The sequence below is a fragment of the Canis lupus genome, chromosome 32 (genome assembly GCF_048164855.1).
Source record: "Canis lupus baileyi chromosome 32, mCanLup2.hap1, whole genome shotgun sequence".
NCBI classification, from domain to species: Eukaryota; Metazoa; Chordata; class Mammalia; order Carnivora; family Canidae; genus Canis; species Canis lupus.
Genome location: NC_132869.1, coordinates 4452278 through 4470644, shown reverse-complemented (window position 1 = coordinate 4470644; position 18367 = coordinate 4452278). Strand labels below are relative to the sequence as shown.

The 18367-nt window shown below is 38.7% G+C and overlaps 1 protein-coding gene and 1 pseudogene across 4 annotated transcripts in view; one reads left to right on the top strand and one right to left on the bottom strand.

The window, feature by feature from the left end:
- The window catches only part of LOC140622890 (glyceraldehyde-3-phosphate dehydrogenase-like), an 88660-nt pseudogene that overhangs the window by 14269 nt on the left and 56024 nt on the right, over positions 1–18367 (bottom strand).
- Positions 3552–18367, top strand: part of CHRM5 (cholinergic receptor muscarinic 5) — an 83731-nt gene continuing 68915 nt past the window's right edge. For 2 of the 4 annotated variants that reach the window (XR_012022562.1, XR_012022561.1), the window contains exons 1-2: positions 3558–3676; positions 5877–6940. The gene's annotated coding sequence lies outside the window, so the exon portion shown is untranslated. Of the gene's footprint in view, positions 3677–5876; positions 6941–18367 lie in introns of all 4 variants that reach the window. The other 2 variants (XM_072808656.1, XM_072808655.1) reach the window with 2 other exon arrangements.

The window sequence follows — 18367 nt, the reverse complement described above, 5'->3', positions numbered from 1 at the left end:
GTAAGAAGTTGTTACCTAAAGATCGGATGCCTAGAGCTGCTGAGAAGGGCACCAGGAAACAAAAACCAGAGTCCAGCCAAATAGCCCTGCTGCCCCAGGGAATGGCTCCTTGCCAGACTGATGAAGACACAGCACCAGGGCGCATCACGAAAGTGATCTGAGTATAGATGAAGAATGACAAGAAAGTTCAAGAGCATTAGTGTCACTGATAAATCTGGAAATCTGAAGGGCCCTGGTAATAGGGATCTAGAAGTATGTTGGACGTGGCCATGCCCAACATACAGTTTTGTGGCCGTGTGGTTATACTTCAGTGTCTCGACTATACTGAAGAGTTCTCAGGGGCAGGGACCTTACCATTTTTTGAATCTACCCCCAGGACATAGCACAGCCTAGGACCCAGAACATAAAAAGCACTTAATAAATATATAAGGGGAAATATCAGTAACTAATCTCCATTAGTTATGGGGCACATATTTATTCCACTTACTGGGGTGTACCTATAAAATCAGAGCTTTCTAAAGTGAGGTCTGGAGACCTCTAGTGGTTACCTACAGTTCACTGGAAGTCAAAACCTGAAGGGCAAAACGTAAAGGGCCAAACGCCAGGACACAGGTTAAGGCCCAAGGTGAGTGAGACAAGGGAATGCTATCATAGAGTAACGAACTAAAGAAGTTTTTAAAATGAGACATTTTTAAAAGTCAAAATAAGATAAAAATGGAGTCAGCTTACCTGGATGAGATACATCTGAAGAAAGCAATGGTTTCCTAATAATCAATTTTATCATAAAACGCCAATAAATCTGGTTTGTATTCCCTCAGCATCACATGAAGTTTTTAATTCTTTTAGCTAAATATAAAGGACTCGTATGCTAAAGCATATTGCTATTTGAGAGACTATAAGAGAAAAAATGAACAATTTTGTAGAAAAAAAGATCACCCCTTTATAAATTTTGAGCACGAAGGAAGCATTCATTTTATATTACACTCAGTATCTTTTTCTCAAAGATAGTCAACTCTTGGCATCATCCACCAGTGTTCTGGTGTCTCTGAAACTGCAGACCTCATTTTGGTAGAAAGCTGGTGAGCCCAGAGAGCCACCACTCTTTCAAAATTCTCTGAGTCTCACACTTAAAGAGAAAATCTCCATTGTGTTTTTTTCTCAGTAAAGAATCTCTCTGGATTCTGGGCTCTGGAACCACCTTCCCTGGATTCATATCACAGATCAATGTTTTATTAATTAAGTCAAGTTACTTAAGCTCTTCACATCTGTTTCCTCCTTTATAAAACAAAAATAACAGTCTGCATCAAGGCTGTGAAAGTAGATGTACTGTATGTTCCAAGAACCTAGTAGTGTTGTGCACCTATAAGGAATCAGGAAGTATTTAGTAGTTATTTCAATTAAATGGCTAAAATGATCTAGAATGACCCAAGTAAGCCAACAAAGATTTGATGTCTTTAACAAAGGCAACAAGAAAAATATATTTTAGAAAGAGATTGCAAGATTCTACAATACTCTCTTATAGTGCAACTTTTTCTTGGTTTATTAACTAAAATAATCACATTCAGTTGAGATTACAAATATTTAAACTGTCCTAAAGATAAGTAGTAGCTACAGAAGAAACCTTTAACCACAAATCCTACTCACTTAAGAACTAGAGAACATAAAGAGGGGACTTTTCTTTTCTTTATAAAAGCTGTTAGAATTTTGCAAATACTCAAAAACACCTGTAAGCATACTTCTTAGGTATGGACCAAATGTTCATACAAGGATGAATTCTGAGGGTGAAAATAATCAATCTTATTATACAGAAAGGACTTTTTTTTTTTTTTTTTTTTCAGAAAGGACTTTAAAATCCTATGAAGCCTATGAAACTTCTAAGTTGTTTGGTCAAATTTATGACGGAAACAGGAGTTTAGATCAAATATGATGGTTGCAAAAATGGGAGATGGGAATTGAGACATGTGAAAAGAAAACTGCTTTATTATATGCATCAGAGAGAATATAAAGTCCATTTCCCTGAGACACTCACTCCTTTCCCTCATATGGGAGGGGAAGACAGGAAGGGATAAGCCATCTGCCCAACCAGCAACTTGACCAATCAGACATCTGAATAATATTTACAGGGATGACTCAATGCTTTTGGAGAAAAATGATTCACACAATGGCTGAAGTACACCTGCTTTTTTGGTTTGGAACTCTCCAGGGTCACTGCTTGAGCCACTGCTTGAGTTTTTCTATTCAGTTTATAGTTAGTGCTGGGAGATAAATGATTTGAAATCAAGTCAGGGCTTATACCCAAAATACACTCATAATCTATTAGTCTAGTTTCCTCTACAGCCACTCTGTCACCAACTATACAATGTCCTATAGTAGAAACTGCAGATTTACAAAATGACCACTTAATGTTGATATTGCATTACACATGATCAAGGGCGAAAATTACAGAGATAACTTAGAAAGGAAAAAAGAAGCCTTTTTCCATTCAATTTATCTATATGTAATGGTCACAGTCAGTAATTCTTTATCAAACTTTCAATAAAGCATTTATGTAGGTAATAAAGCACATATATTCCTTGCTCGGCAAGATTTAAGAGAGGACAGGCTTTTAATTTTGGGGCGGGGAGGTGGACTGGCAGTGCCATCAGAGGCTTTATTTGGGAAAAGACACTTGAATTGGCTTTTGGTTGGGGGCATGGACAAGAGGGGGTACCCAGGGCAGTAGACTCCCCCTAAGGGTAGGCTGAGGACTGGGGCTGGACCTTAGGTGGGTCTCTAAGGCAAGGCTCCCCTGCACAGCTCCTTCCCCCAAAGGCTTTATGGGGGCCACAAGAGCAAGGAGGCTAGGAGGGCCCACAGTGGCTTATTCACTTGGGCAGGATGTCAGACTCAGACACCAGCTTCCCATCTCGATCTTCTTCACAACCATGGCTTTGGAGATGCTGCCGCGGCTGAAGGAATTGCCAGGGCCAAAGCTGGACTGGACGGAGCTCTGGCCATAGTTGAGGCCAGGGCTTGTGAGGCCCCCATAAGCCAAGTTCAGGCCACCTGAGTAGCCGCCGGTGGTCTTCGTATGAACACATGTTCATATGTTACGAACTCATGTTCTGCATCCCAGACTCCAGCTGGCTCTCCTCACCCTCCAGCAGCTTGCAGTAGGTGGCAATCTTGATGTCCAGGGCCAGCCTGACCATTCGTGAGCTCCTGGTACTCGCGCAGCTGCCGGGTCATGTCCTGCTTGGCTCGCTGCAGGGCGGCCTCCAGCTCGGCCACCTTGGCATTGGCATCCTTAACGGTCAGCTCCCTGCGCTGCTCGGCATCGGTGACGGCAGCCTCCAGGGCAGCCTTCTAGTTTTTGAGGGCTTTGATCTCAGCCTGGGGGCAGCTGATGCTCCAGTTCATCTCAGAAATGTCCATCTTCGTGCGACATAAGTCATCCCCATACTTTCCAGCTAATGTCTGCAGCTCCTTGCACTTGATCTGGTACATGGTCTCAGCCTTGGCCTGGCTGCAGTTGGCGATGTCCTCATAATGGGCTTTGACCTCAGCTGTGAAGCCATCCAGGTCCAGGGAGCGGCTGTTGTCCATGGACAGCACCACGGACGTGTCCGAGATCTGGAACTGCGGCTCACAGATCTCCTCTTCATACAGGCTTTTAAAGGGATCATTTGAGTACACAGTAAGTGCTACACAGAACTACCAAACAATTGTGTGCTAACAGGACAGAGAGCAGGGGCCGGAGTCAGGGATGTGCCTCCTTCCAAAAACCTTTGGAGAGCAGTATTCTGAAGCCCTCCATAAAACTGGGAGCATGCTCCCTAGCAATACCTTTGAACCTGGCTATAATCCCCATCCACACTTTTTCAATGGCTCCCCATATTCTGCCTTCCTCATTCTCCTTCATCTAGCTAACCTAAAAGATGGCAAGAGAGAAAGGAGTGGGGGCCCGTGAGGGGCTCACGGGATGAGTGTCTGCCTTTGGCTCAGGGCATGACCCCAGGGTCCCAGGATCCAGGCCCACATTGGGCTCCCCACAGGGAGTCTGCTTCTCCCTCTGCCTGTGTATCTAGCCCTCTCTCTGTATCTCTCATGAATAAATAAAATCTATTTTTAAAAAAATTAAAATAGCTTCTTCATAAAAAAAAGAAAAGAAAAAAAGAAGTGGGATCAAAGAGAAACAAAATCTGAATGAGAATCAATTTCAGTGGGAGACAGCGCAGCACACAGTAATTTCAGGATCCTATACTACTACATTCCTGAAAAAGTTGAGTAGATGGCCAAATGGCTCTACTTTTTCAGAAAGGAACTGAGAGTGCCAGAAAAATAAAAATTCATAGGAAAGGAAAAATCTGATATTAATGTTAAATTATAAAATAATTTCTATGATTATGTGTAATTATATAATATCATAGTCATTGGCCCCATTTGGTTTTTACTTCTCTTTCAGTCTTCACAGAAGTTGAAGTCACATTCATGCTGAAACATGGCTCAGTAATCAATAGTTTGAAACTTGGGCTATTTATTATAACAATGCTCTATTGTGTTTGATAAGGTGAATAAGCAAGATGGTTTTTGTTAGCAATAAAGTAGAATTGACCCTGGGATGTATTTCATCAAATTTGCCCAGCCCAAAAGGTAGTAGCCTCAATAGCTTGGGGACAGAATTTTGAACTACATACCCCAGGACAAATCATGAAAAGCTTGCAAAAAGCAATGGACCTCACCAATAGTCAATCATAGCCACATAAACTCACATTCCTTTTCACTTATTATCTTGCATAATGTTAATGGGGAAAAGGTTCAAGAAAATATCTTAGAGATATGTCCTCTTATGTAGAGATTCATATTATAAGCATATATGGAAGACTACTCTAAAACTAAATTTTATTTCTTTATCACATGTGATCATCTAAGTTAGTGTCTGAAATTCTAATGCCTAACAACTATAAGTAATACACGGACTTTGTATAGAATCTAATTTTTAAAAAACCTAGGTCAAGAGACAGTTCCTGAGGCATGAAAAACCTGAAGCAGGCTGGACACCATCTGACCCAAAGAATTATTAACAATTAACTCCCAACTTAACTACTGCTCATTATAATTGTTGTTAGGTGCAATAATGGCACAGTGGTCAAAGGGAGAAGGTGTCCATGTGTGCTAACATGCAGAGGGGAATGAGATTTGCTCTAAAACCTCTCATCTAAGAAAAAAAAAAGTTACATGAAGCAAATATGGCAAGAATCTTGGTAATTACTAAATCTGGGTAATGGGTTTATGAAAGTTCATACATTATTTTTTCTTAGTTTTTTTTTTTTTTAAGATTTTATTTATTTATTCATGAGAGACACAGAAGCAGAGGGAGAAGAAGCAGGCTCCATGCAGGGAGCCTGATGTGGGACTCAGTCCGGGAACTCCAGGATCACACCCTGAGTTGAAGGCAGATGCTCAACCACTGGGCCACCTAGGCGTCCCTTTTTCTTAGTCTTGTGTAAGTTTGAAGTTGTTTGTGATTTTAAAAAAACATTTTAAAAGCATTTATTGTCTAGAAATACCCCTAAAAGGACTCTATGAAAGGATAGGAAAAGGAAAAAAATCTTGCCTTACATAAAAAATGAATTACAAACATCATAAAATTGACAGTTTTAGATCTAGTCTTTTACACAGCTACTCAGAATTCCATCTAATATTTTTAAATAAAGATGCTGCTAAAATTTTATACTAAATGATGATTCATAATGTTCTATTCCAAAGCAACAAAAGGCATGTGCCCAAAAGACACATAAAAACAGGTGTGCCTCTCACAAAAAGCAGCCTTTTCCCTGCTACAAATTTGTAAAAGCTCGCAATATATTTTTCTTTTTAAAATTGTCCTTCTTTAGAGAAAACGATGAAAAACCAGCTCAGCAGAATGTCTGCAAATAATGCAAAGGTAAAATACAGAGTCCTTTCTTCCAGCCAAAAGGACGAACAGGGGGGAGAATAAATGAACATTTTCAAGAGCTTTTTGGAACCTTATTCCAACTTCCCCTCTGCTCAGCTCTCGTCTTCTTGTGCAAGATCGTCACTTAACTGTCTGTCAAAACAAATCTTGCCTATTCTACCTGGACCACATTCCAACCTGCAGCTCTTCTGAATTCCCTTCACAACAAGCTGCTCAGAGAACACCTATCAGACTGAATGCGCTCATCTGCTCCCTTCCTTGTTTCCTTTCAGGGCACATTGCTGTCCATCAGGAGAAGTAATTAATGGGTTTATTATGTATGGAAGCGTCATCCCTTCAGTTTGCTGTCTGGTCTGAATAGCTCCTATCAGCTCTTCATTCATGCCAAGGATGCTCACTGTCCGGAGAGATGATACCTCCTTCGGGTTTTTCCCTCCCTCCTCACAAGCCAGCGTACCAGAACTATGTGTTGCAGAGGTGCAAGGAAGGCAGAAGAAACCCCCTCGTCCTCTACAAAAATGAAGCCAAAGGACTGAAAAGTTGGTAGAGGAAAGCCAGAGAGTGCCAGAGAAGATCTGGGCTTCAGGTCAGCATAATTTTTTAAAGCAACTTGATCTGGGGGCATGTGTAATTCTGAACGATGGACAGCAGAACTTTTCCAGAAGGTAAAGACATCTACACAAAGGGCCCAGATTTCTCAATGAATTTTTAAGAAGTTCTGAACACTCAAGTTGTCTGTGGTCAGATCAACTGCTGGTATTGGATAAGGAAAGGCAAAAGTCACCCTCTATCTCTATGATCCTGTCCACATGGAACCTTCATCTATCGCGTGCTGTCTTAACTGATGCTCCAGGATTACCAAGAATACAGCTCGAGAGACATTGCAAGAAACCACAGTGGTGAACGAAAACACGCAGGCAAAGTAGAAAAGGATTTCAGGCACCGAAGCTTACTATTTCCAGCCAGAATTAGATTACTGAGCTTCAAACACACCACTGCCAGGTAAGATTTAATTTTATAATGTTACTTTATATCCTGACAACTGAAACTAACGTGCTGATGCTGTGAATGAGCCAGCAGATCTGAATTTCATGTGATCCTCCCTTTTAGCTTTATGCAGATCTGAGCCTTCTGAGGTAAACACTTGCTTTTACTTATGCTGCATAAACTACTCATTCGTCACTAGATTAAAACAGCCCCAAAAATCTCATTCATTTTTCACTAGATAGGTCCCATCTTTATCTTCATTTTTTAAATCCCAATTTTGTTTTATTTAAGAGCTTGAAAAAAAATGCATGAAGAGAGCCCTGAATGGGGCACAAGAGCCATTCACAGATGCTATATACCAAACATATTCAAATGAAATTGGTTTCCCAGGGCATTTGGTAAAACAAAGAAATATTAATGCATTTTTAATATTTCTATTAATGCAAGAGAATAAAGCTCAGTAACTGATTTTTATCATTACAAAACAAGAAAAGCTGTGATATCACTCTCATTCACACCAGAGAAAAACAATCTCTAGCAAACTATGGTATAGCACTGCAGTGAATGGGATTAATTTACCCTAATAGTACCGGGCAGATTGTTGTAACAGACTAAATAAGGACATTTTTCTGATTTAACAACAGAACAAAAAGATGTCGGGTATTTTAATACCTCAAAAGCTTTAACTCAGATCAATGGTCCAAGGAGCAAAATATAAAAATCTACTGGAGCCATCAAAGAATTTTAAAGGGTATAAGTGCCTATTAGAAATTCCCTAGAAATTACTCTGTAATGAGACTTCCAGAGACTGTCTTTTATATATATATAATATATATTTAAAAAAAAAAACAGAAAAGATAGTCAGATTTTTAATTCTCTACATAGATATTGGGCAAAATCCAACTATATTAGTTTGCATATAGATTCAACAGGAAAAGTTCAAATCTTAATCTTTTTACAAAGAAGCCCTAAAATAAATAATACATTTCTATTACCTTAGAAAACAAGAGATAAAAGAAACAATAGAAGCATATCACACCTAACAATAGATATGATCTGATACTACAAGGAAAGTTATCAGAAGTAATTCAGTGCCTGTCTAAAAAAAAAAAAAAAAAAAAAAAAAGTCAAGTTTGAAATTTTTCTCTTCCATTTCACAAAAGTCTTACTTTTTTTAAAGCCTAATTAATAGAGTGAATTACATGATCTCTTCACTCTTCAGAACTATCCATAAAGAACCTTAAGTAGCCTCTTTTGCATCTGAATTCATTACAGAATTTACTTATCATTTTCCAGTACCAAGGAAAGCAGCAATTTACATACAGTGATGGGATAATGTGCCAGTTTGTTTCAGAGAAAAATCTTCATTTCAAAATACTTCCTTTGTATACCAGCCCTAATTTAAAAATATTGGTTTTTACCTACATCCAGACTTACCTGAACCCTTAAGGATTCTTTTCATCTTTTTTATCCTTATTATGATATCATACTTGGTAACTGACATGCTTAGAAAATAGGCCTATGTTTTATAAGTGAAAAATATCACTGTTTCACCTCAATAATTAAGGAGTCCTTTTTTTTTTTTTTAATTAAGTTGGGCAAAAAAAAGGAGATTCACAACATTATGCTCAAACCATTTGCTTCCAGTAAACAGAACTGAAAGGGGCATAAAATTACACTCATGAAGTCTAATGGATTTTATTTACTCACTGGAATGTACACCAGTTTGGGGACTCTGCTTCTATGACTTCTGATGAAAATGATGGACAAACAGATACTATCCTCAGCTTCAGTCCCAATTTATTTTTGTTTTCCTTCCTATCTAAATCAAGGGCTTTTTTCTCTGTAATAATGCATTCTGAATAATAATTACTGAGGTTTAAATAACAGCTTTCAAAAAAAAAAAAAAAACATTCTACAGTAATTTGGGATAATCTACATTTTCCTCTTCATTTTAGTGAAAAAAGTGAAGGCAGCACATTTACTACTTTTAAACACATTATTTGTTAATGATGTGCTGAAATATTGAAAATTGCTTCAAAGCCAGCATCTCACGAGTACAAATAGATAAGGAATTTTATGCTTTTAGATACTAGATTAAGATTAAGATTTGGATTATTTATGGGAGTTTTTCCCTTTTGTTAATAGATTTAATAATTAAAGAGATTTTGAATATTCTTAGGAAGTATTTGGTGATTGCCTAATTGTTTCTATAATTTAGAATGTATTTAATGCTCACATATTATGTAAAAGTATATTATAAAAGTAACATGATTGTGTTATGTTGGATTCTTTCATAGAAATGAAGCAAATATTAGCAACCATATCTTTACAATTATATCTATTAGTATATTCATAGATTCTGCTCACTTCAAATCATTCAAAAGCTATAAACTTTTGGCTTACACCATGAGAACATAAAAGTCATACAGGTCAAAATAAAGTATATCCATTTAGTGTCTCTGTTGACTTTTTTTTTTTAGACTGGTATGTCATCTTTGTCTGAAATAACAAGCAACATAATTTTGCATGTGAAATTAGGAATATACCTAAAATTTATTCTTAAGTGAAAACATTTAACTTAACGGGACTGGCACTACACAATATTTTTAACTCAATTAAAAAAAAAAAAAAAGCATTTACTGATACCTGCATTATTTTAATTCTCAAATTTTGACTTAGAATTTCTGAATGAATTTTTCTCATTCCAGTGCAATGGTAAAGTTTTTCAAGCTTAAGTCAAAAGGGTATCTCAACTAGCCAATGTATTTGTTCCTCCTCATGGTTAACTTTCTTTATGAATAGATCGAATTTGAATAAGGATTATGGTTCATCATGGAGATTTATCTCCTCTTGGGTTTCTTCCTGCTGAGAGAGAATAATCTTTGGTTTTATGACATCACAAGTCTATAGCTGGGGAAGTGGCTGTGATATCAAACAGATGATTATATCCTTTCAGTGTGAACAAGCTGCAAAGAGACAAGAGCACTGTCTTTTCAAGTCATGTCACAGAGACACTAAAGAGACACATGACAGAAACCGAATTAGAGAAGGATGCTTTCATTGCATTTGTCACTTTTACAGCATCAACTACTCAAGATGAAAGTGCCATTTCATAGCTTACTTCATTAATAATTGAAAAGAGGAAGTAAACATTGTGTTAATAAAACTCACAGATGATAAAATGGAAGTAAGGAAAGTAGCAGTAAGCAACTGTACAATGATGGAAAAGGAATGTAGAGAATCAGGGAGAACTGGTGCAAAATTTCACCCTGGTCCCCAGAGAAATACTGACACTACTCTCGAAATGGTAATGAATTTCTCCAAATGAGCAAGGGACTCCTAAGTTGTACAGTGATCTCATGACATAAATTAATTAGTTCGTGGCACAAAAAATAGTATGATAACATGCAGGCAGGGAGGGGTTGGTGATCCTTTTAAGAAAACTTAGTTCATAAAATAAAAGGAATAGCTCTTTAATAAGCAGAATTGCTGTGTTCTATCAGTCAGCAAAAATTTGCAAAAATAAAAGTACATTGGGACTTAGGGCTCAACAAAGCAGACATCATGAGAGCTCCTCTTACAAACACACGTACATAGATGGACCATCTCTCCTCTACCTCTTAGGCAGCTCTAGCTGCAAAGGACAAATCAAAACCACCAATTCTTCTACGTTGAACACATGTGTAATTTAACCCTGATGAGGTGCAATAGCCTCGATGCAAAATACCCATCATTTGTGTCTTAGCCTCCTAGGTTCACAGCCTATATATAGATTTTAAAAATGGTAACTCCATGAATAACTACAAGCCAAACTGACATTTGTCACCTACAGTTACAGTTTGCTTGAAACAATGGTGTATTAGAGAATTATTAAAGCATTTATACAGTCTTATGTACTGGATAATAACTACCAGTTTATTGTCAACAGTTGTTTGAAGATCCTGCTATCCTCCATGTTGCACATGGTATTGGAGGCATTAGTAAAATAATTCAAGAATCCAGATCAATCAGAAAACATTACCACTTTCACAGACCATAGCTTGAGGTTACTCTGTTGGTATCAGAATACATACACCTTCCTATTTACTGCTTATTACTATATACATGCTGCATGGAATAATGTGCCCTTTGGGTGGCAAAAGTCAGTTTCCAGTTCAATTATCCCAGTAAGAATGAAGCTGTCCAAAAGGATCTAAATTGGCCTGTTAAAAAGTGATTACAGAAGATTTTGAATAAGAATTTTGCAAGAGAAATTGAAAAGATACTAACTACAGTCAGCTTTCTGATTCATTCAAAGAGTAGGGGAAGTGACATACTTATATATTTTACATTTATTCTGTGTTCTCTCTGTGTGAAAAATGAAAAGAATAAATCTATGCAAGTACATAGCCAAATTTCCCTTGAGCTTAAAAGCCATGGTATCATCAGATTAATCTGTTATATCTATGTCAACAATGATGATCTCTTTCAAACCAGGAATAAAGGCTAAAGCCTATGCTGCACAGCATCCTCATGATAGAATCCAAAGTAAGAAAGTGTCCAACGAGGCCAGCATTGCTCTAGAATTCATCCACGTGTGTTGGGATGCAGCCAAGATGCAGCCAGCTACTGTCTCTAGAAGTACTGAGGGCATGTGGACAAATGGCTTTATTGAGTCTGGTTTAATCCTAAGATTTTTTTTGAGCTTTGGCATCCTCTTTTCTTTTCGTTTCCTTTTTTGTTTTTTTTTTTAAGCAGTGATACATTGTTTCAAACAAGATCTTAGATAAAACCTCAAGACATAAAACACATAAAAGACACAGAGCACATAAACTTGGTTGGGTCCAGATAGAAAGCACAGAGCCCTGCTGGCTAGAAAACTCCTTTTCACCCCATCTCTCCTAATGCTCTTTCCTCTCTATGCTTCTTGGAACAATCCTAAGGTAGATTTGTTGTAATTGTTCTGCCATCTAGAGGAGCTACAAAGGTATTCTTTGCTATTTTAACACATGCATTCGATTCCATACAGACATTGCCAAATAGTCTGACTCCTGGCTTGAGTTATGTCAAGCAGTAGCTTTTTCTAACCCAAGTGGGCACAGGCAGGCTGCAAAACACTGCTGCTTAGACGTGCACAATGCCACTCCATTATTCTGTTGTCTCAACAATGATCAAGAAACCAAGATCTAAGTTTGAAATTAATTACAAGTAGATAAACAAGGATTAAACATCTATAATTTGGAATGCCTGGCTGGCTCAGTCAGAGTCAGGAGTTTCAGTGTCCCCACTGGGTATAGAGTTTATTTTTAAAAAATAATAATAAAATGATTAAAATAAATTCATTCTCCTATTCTTTAAAAAAAAAGAAAGATTAAACATCTATAATTTTGGTTAGAATATCCCAGAAGCAACTAAAATTAACAGCTCAGAAAATTATACGCAGTCAAGAAGGCATGGAAATGAAACAAGAATTTGTCATAATAGGAGGAGTGTCTACTGCTATGACTCAAACACTGCGCTGTCTATGAACGTCTGGAAAAGAGACTTATCTGAGTGATTCGCCTCCAAGTATCTAGAGCTTTAGGTTAAAACCCAACCTATAGAAGCCTCAGTTTTCCCAACTAAGAAGTGAAAGATTTGGACCAAATGCTTCCTAAAGTGGTCTTCAGAGTGAGCATTCTATGCTGCCTTTTGAAGAATGAGGAAAAAAGACACCAAAGATGCAGAACACACCAGCTTCACTCAACTGAAAGCAGCTAATCTGGCACGCTAGGGAATCATAAAGGGCAGTGCAGAGAGGCAAGGGGCAACTTAAGTAATCAAGAAAAAAGCAGCTCACATGGAGCTGTATTATTTTTCCTTATGAACGCTGGTCAGTAGGATAGCAGGAGCAACACAGGAGATTTTAAACTGGAATTAGAAGAAACTATTGAAGGGAACACTAACTTGTTCTAGGTAGGACTTTGTTATGTAATGACAAACTATTCTCTGGGTTTCAAAACAAGAAACTCATTTTTTGCTATAATTTTGAGTGTTAAAAAAAAAAAAGCTTAAAGATAACAGGGAAGAAAATTTAAGATATTCTGGCTGAATTAGTGTTTGTTTGTTTTTCCAATGACACTATAGTAAACAAGTATGGCTCATCACAACCAGGCAGAGAGGAGAGGAAGTACTAGGATATCAAACATGCAGAGCTGAAGATACAGGATTTTAAAGTTACATCGGGAGCAGCAAATTCTTATTTAGAAATTATACTGCATAGCTGACAGACATTCACACTCCTACACAGTAGGTATTTAATAATGTCTTTTTTGTTAGCAGCATACCCTTCAAGTACCAGTGCACTGGGAATGGTACAACTTGACAAGATCTTACTGAGCAGCCTGTTCTTAAATGATTTCACTTTACCTATTGCTTTACTTCTAGAAAGGTGCCCTGGTATAGTCCTACACATGGACACTCCAGTAGACTGCCTCCCAAGCAACGTTCCCTCCAATTTCTCCATCTGTGGCCTGATGGCCAGATACAATGTGAGCACAAGATAGGAATCTTAAATGTTCACATATGGGTTTCCTGGGAGCGGTACCAGGAGGGCAGACAATACATACATGAGTAGAACATAAAAGCCTCGGGCATTACAATAGCTCATCAAGAACTTAAATGGGAAAGAAAAGGGAAAAAAGAGGCAGAGGTCTAAAGATAAGACTTGCCCCACACCCAGCCCATTTCTCATCATCTCTGTGCACTGAGAGCCCAAAACTACCTCCTGCTCTAAGTCAAGGTATGGGCAATTTCCTTAGCTAGTTCCAAAATCCCATTCATACCATATGCAAAGCAGATCATCAAGGAAAGTTACTAACTTGCAATACCATTGACATTATATATCACATATAGTTAAATCTACTCAACCCTAAAAAATGTTATCACTAGAGCCTCCAGTCAAAACTCAAAAAAGACTAACCTGGGGTTCAGAAACACTTTGCAAATAAGTACTCTCTACCCTAAAATCAGAATCCTCAAATTGAAAAAACACTCCATGGGCTACTGAGGTTACCCTGGGTTTATGCATGTCTACACAATCACAAATTCTAAGGCTCCTCCAAGTTCTGGCAGCAATCCCTCTTGGTTTTTTCCCCAGGAGTATGGGGAGAAGATATCTAAATAAGAATCCAATAGGTAATGTGAAAAATATTAAGGACAGTGCTGCCTTGTCACGTTTCCTAATATAAAGCAGATGAATTTCATGTATACATACACAGCATATACAGCTTAACACAAAGTAATTTCTTTGCTTGAGATAATAATTACCAGCCGTCAAGGAAAACTAATTTCTATCTTAGAGCTCCTGAGTACTTCTGTCATAATACAAGTCAGATCAAATGAGTCCGTATTCTCTCTTCCAGGGTTTTCAGTTTTACACGACACAAGTAGCTAGTAATAAGGGTAATGTTTCCACTCTCATCACAAGATCAAAAGGTGCCAAACTATCCAAAAAGGTTATTGTGTTTTAAAGTAGCCAAAAGGTGTATGTCTGTGTGTGTGTTGTTATTTTACTACAAAGTGGGGCAGCGGGAAATAACTATTCTCAAACAGTGAAACAACTCATTTTTTACACAATCTACCAACAGAGCCTAGTGCTGCACAGCCAGTGGTGTGTAGAAAGCAACAGTTCAGTGTAAAGAATAATAATGGACAAATGACAGATGGACAAATATTCATACTATGGTTCCATCCTATACTCTTTATGTGACATTAGGCAAAATATCTAACTTCCTTAAATTTAATCTGCCTCATCTGGAAACTTGTCTAATGCTGTTCTTACAAGGTTACTTGGAAATTAAAATGTTCTACGTGAAGTACCAAATACCCAGCCAGATGCTCCATAAATAAAAACAACTGTAACCCATCTGTTTATGCCTGTATCTCATCTACCCCCAGCCCGGCAAAGTAAGATGGTTACAGTTATTCCCTTATTCGGCCTAACCCAGAAGTTGGCCCTAATAGATTTCACGACAATGTTGCATTCTCCATTGCCAACTGCTACAAGATAACTCCCTCTGCACTCAGGCCCTATCCCCTCCCCACATAAACCCTACTCTGAGGACCCCAACAACTAGTAACACTGTACTCTGGGGAGGGGAGTAGGAAATAAAGTGAAAATATTTCTGAGAATAGCTCATTGCTAAAATCTGTTCTGGAGCAAAGAAATAACATATAGTCCAAAAGCCAAATCTCAGTCACAATGATCAAATGCAATTGGACTACAAACCACTAACAAATCTCAATCATATTTTTTAAGGATTTTACAAAATGTTTTAAATGCTATAAATCCTTAAGCATATCTAGCACTGCACCAAATACTACTACTCCAGACTTTCTATTACCAAACTCCAATATCTAAACAAAGATATGCTTAGATAACAGGGCTTCTGAAGCACCTGGGTGGCTCAGTGGTTGAGTGCCTCCTTTTGGCTCAGGTCGTGACCCGGGGGGCCTGGGATCAAGTCCCACATCAGGCTCCCTGCTCCTGCTTCTCCCTCTGCCTGTGTCTCTGCCTCTCTCTATCATGAATAAATAAATTCTTACAAAAAAAAAAAAAAAGATTATGGGGTTTCTAAGAACAACAATAAGGAATAAATGTCATGATGTTTCTCCCCTTATGAATCATAAAAACACATCTCTCTGGACCAGCCTGTTTGGACAACACTCCCTCCCTAATGGCTACCCTAGAATTATCCCAACTTCCGAGGGAGATAAGCCAAATAAATAGTTGGTATGTGCGGAGATGGGTACAGGCTCACTGAAACATGCCTCCTTCTCCTCTAGCAACTCCTGCAGGGGTCTTTTGGAAAGCTGTACCTTCTGATTGCAGGGGACACTGTGATATTGCATAAAAGACACAACTTTAAATGAATCTTTTCTGACCAGTGGATATTAGACATGTGCATACAAGTCACTTGGAATGCAGCTTATCATTCACATAGATGCACCCACACATGTACCTTCTTACTTGGTAGCCAACAAATACCAGGAAATAAAATTAGCATTTTGTAACTGATTAATGACAAATAAATCAAAAGTCAGTTACTACTGTTTTACCTCGTTTCACAAATGTACCTTCATTAACCCTATCTGTTTAATACAAATACAACTACTCCTCAAAAAAAATGGACACAAGGGTCAGTGACACAGAAATAGTGTCATTTAAAATTTACATTTATATAAACATGTATAGCTCTGCAAGAAACCATAAATGAAAAAGGTCAAGTATACGGTCATTACAGCTTCACCTCTTATCTCAAGCAATTCTTGGCCTCATTCTTAGAGAACCAGTTCCCCCAAACCCTTAAGGAGAAAAAAAGATAACTGCAGGGCCTCAAAATATTTCCCTTAAAATATTTTTAATTTATTGCCATTGCTTTAACTTGCACACAAAATTCCTGGATATTCCCCTCTCTAGCAGGTAAAGCTTAATTCCCACCCCCTTGAGTATGAGTAGGAGCTAGTCCCTTGCTTCTAGTGAAGAGAATGGTAAGTAACCTTATACTGGAAAAACTTAGCAGATATCATCTTAATCAAGTGATCAAAGTTAATGTTGTTAATAATAAGCCAAAAGTTGGGATATCACGTGTCCACTAATATGACACAAGAAAGGTACACGTCGGGATCCCTGGGTGGCGCAGTGGTTTGGCGCCTGCCTTTGGCCCAGGGCTCGATCCTGGAGACCCGGGATCGAATCCCACATCGGGCTCCCGGTGCATGGAGCCTGCTTCTCCCTCTCCCTCTGCCTGTGTCTCTGCCTCTCTCTCTCTCTCTCTCTCTCTGTGACTATCATAAATAAATAAAAATTAAAAAAAAAAAAAAGAAAGGTACACATCCTCATCCCCCAAATTTATAACTACCATCTAACCATGAGAAAACATGGTTGGAACCCAAATTGATGACATTCTACAGAATACCTAACCACTATTCTTCAAAGTGTCAAGTCCAGAAAAGATGGAAAAATTAACAGAAAGTAAGCAGTTAAATAAATGCAGTTTGGTATCCTAAGTTGGAATAGAAAAAGAACACCAGTGGAGGCAGGGAGGGCGGGGTACGGGGGAAAGTCTGTAATATAACAATGTTAATTTCTTATTTTTGATAATGGTACTATGGTCATATAAGGTGGTAATGCTAAGAGAAGCTAGATGAAGGGTATATGGAAATACTGTGTACTATCTTTGCAACTCTCCTGAAAAATCTAAGCAGTATTAGAAAATAATAAAAAGCCCCCCAAAATAAGTGGTCCTTCATGTCACTTAGTAGTAAATGAGTTCACATACAAGACATTCTACAACTCAACCGCTTTCCTCATTTGCTGAAATAGATTCCTGTCAGGCTACAAAGTGAGGTGCATGTCACTGAAGCTTATCTTCTTAGGACTTCAGGTCTTACAAAGGAGACAACTCTAATTAATAGCAGACACATGGACCTTCTGATGCACTACATCACACTCAGTAACCATAAGCAACGGCTTAGTCATCCATCCTGCAGGCTTCAGACTTGTGAACCCTGTGCTGGGTGGTACGCCATATGCTAAAGATGAAAAGAGCTACCCTCAACAGACATACAGTCTAGTATGATCAGTTTAAGAGCCATGCGCTCAGGAAAGCCTCCCTCACCTTTCCAAGCTGAACTGGGTGCTCTCCCTGGCCTGTCCTGCAGTACTCCGTGCCTCTTAAGTCAAACTGATTGTTCATCCCTCATCTCTGTCACCTCACAAGTGACATTTGCCAAGAACTACTCAGGAGCTGAGAGCTTATCTTGTCTGAAAGATAGAAAGTTAGCCTATCACTGCCTCACGGATGCTGGTAGAAGACAGGAGACTCCTGGATCACACACCAAGGCTTTGGTTGTTCTTGGCAAAAGTAGTAGCCTAAGCTCCATGCTCATCTGCACTGGTTCCCTTCACCTCTCCATCCCAGAGGGCGATTTCAAAGTCACATCGTGCAAGCACCATAACACAAGCTACAGACTGCGTTACAAGAAAGGAACTAAGCTTAGGAGAGTCACTGCTCTTACAGTGATTGGAAGCAAGCCTGAGCATTGTCTGGGGGACACGTTACCCCAATTTGCATGGCCGCTGCTGCCCAAGGCAGAGAGTGCTCAGGGCCCTGCTTTCTTGACACAACCATCAAGAATACACAGGATTGCTCAGGACCTATGGTGGACTCCCAACAATATCCTTTATGGCAAGGAGTATGTTTTAGACATTTCTGTGCTCTCAGCACCTGGCATGATATCCAACATGCTGCAGGGGGTGCTGAACGAGGGCCCGGACGCTGAATCTGAGGCCAGAGACAACTCTTCCATACTGTGACCATATACCCAGTAACTTAACCTTTAAGTTCCATCCTCAGTTTGTAGGAAATGTTCAATAATAGAAGCTCAAGGAATGTTAAGTGAAAGAATGATCACCAA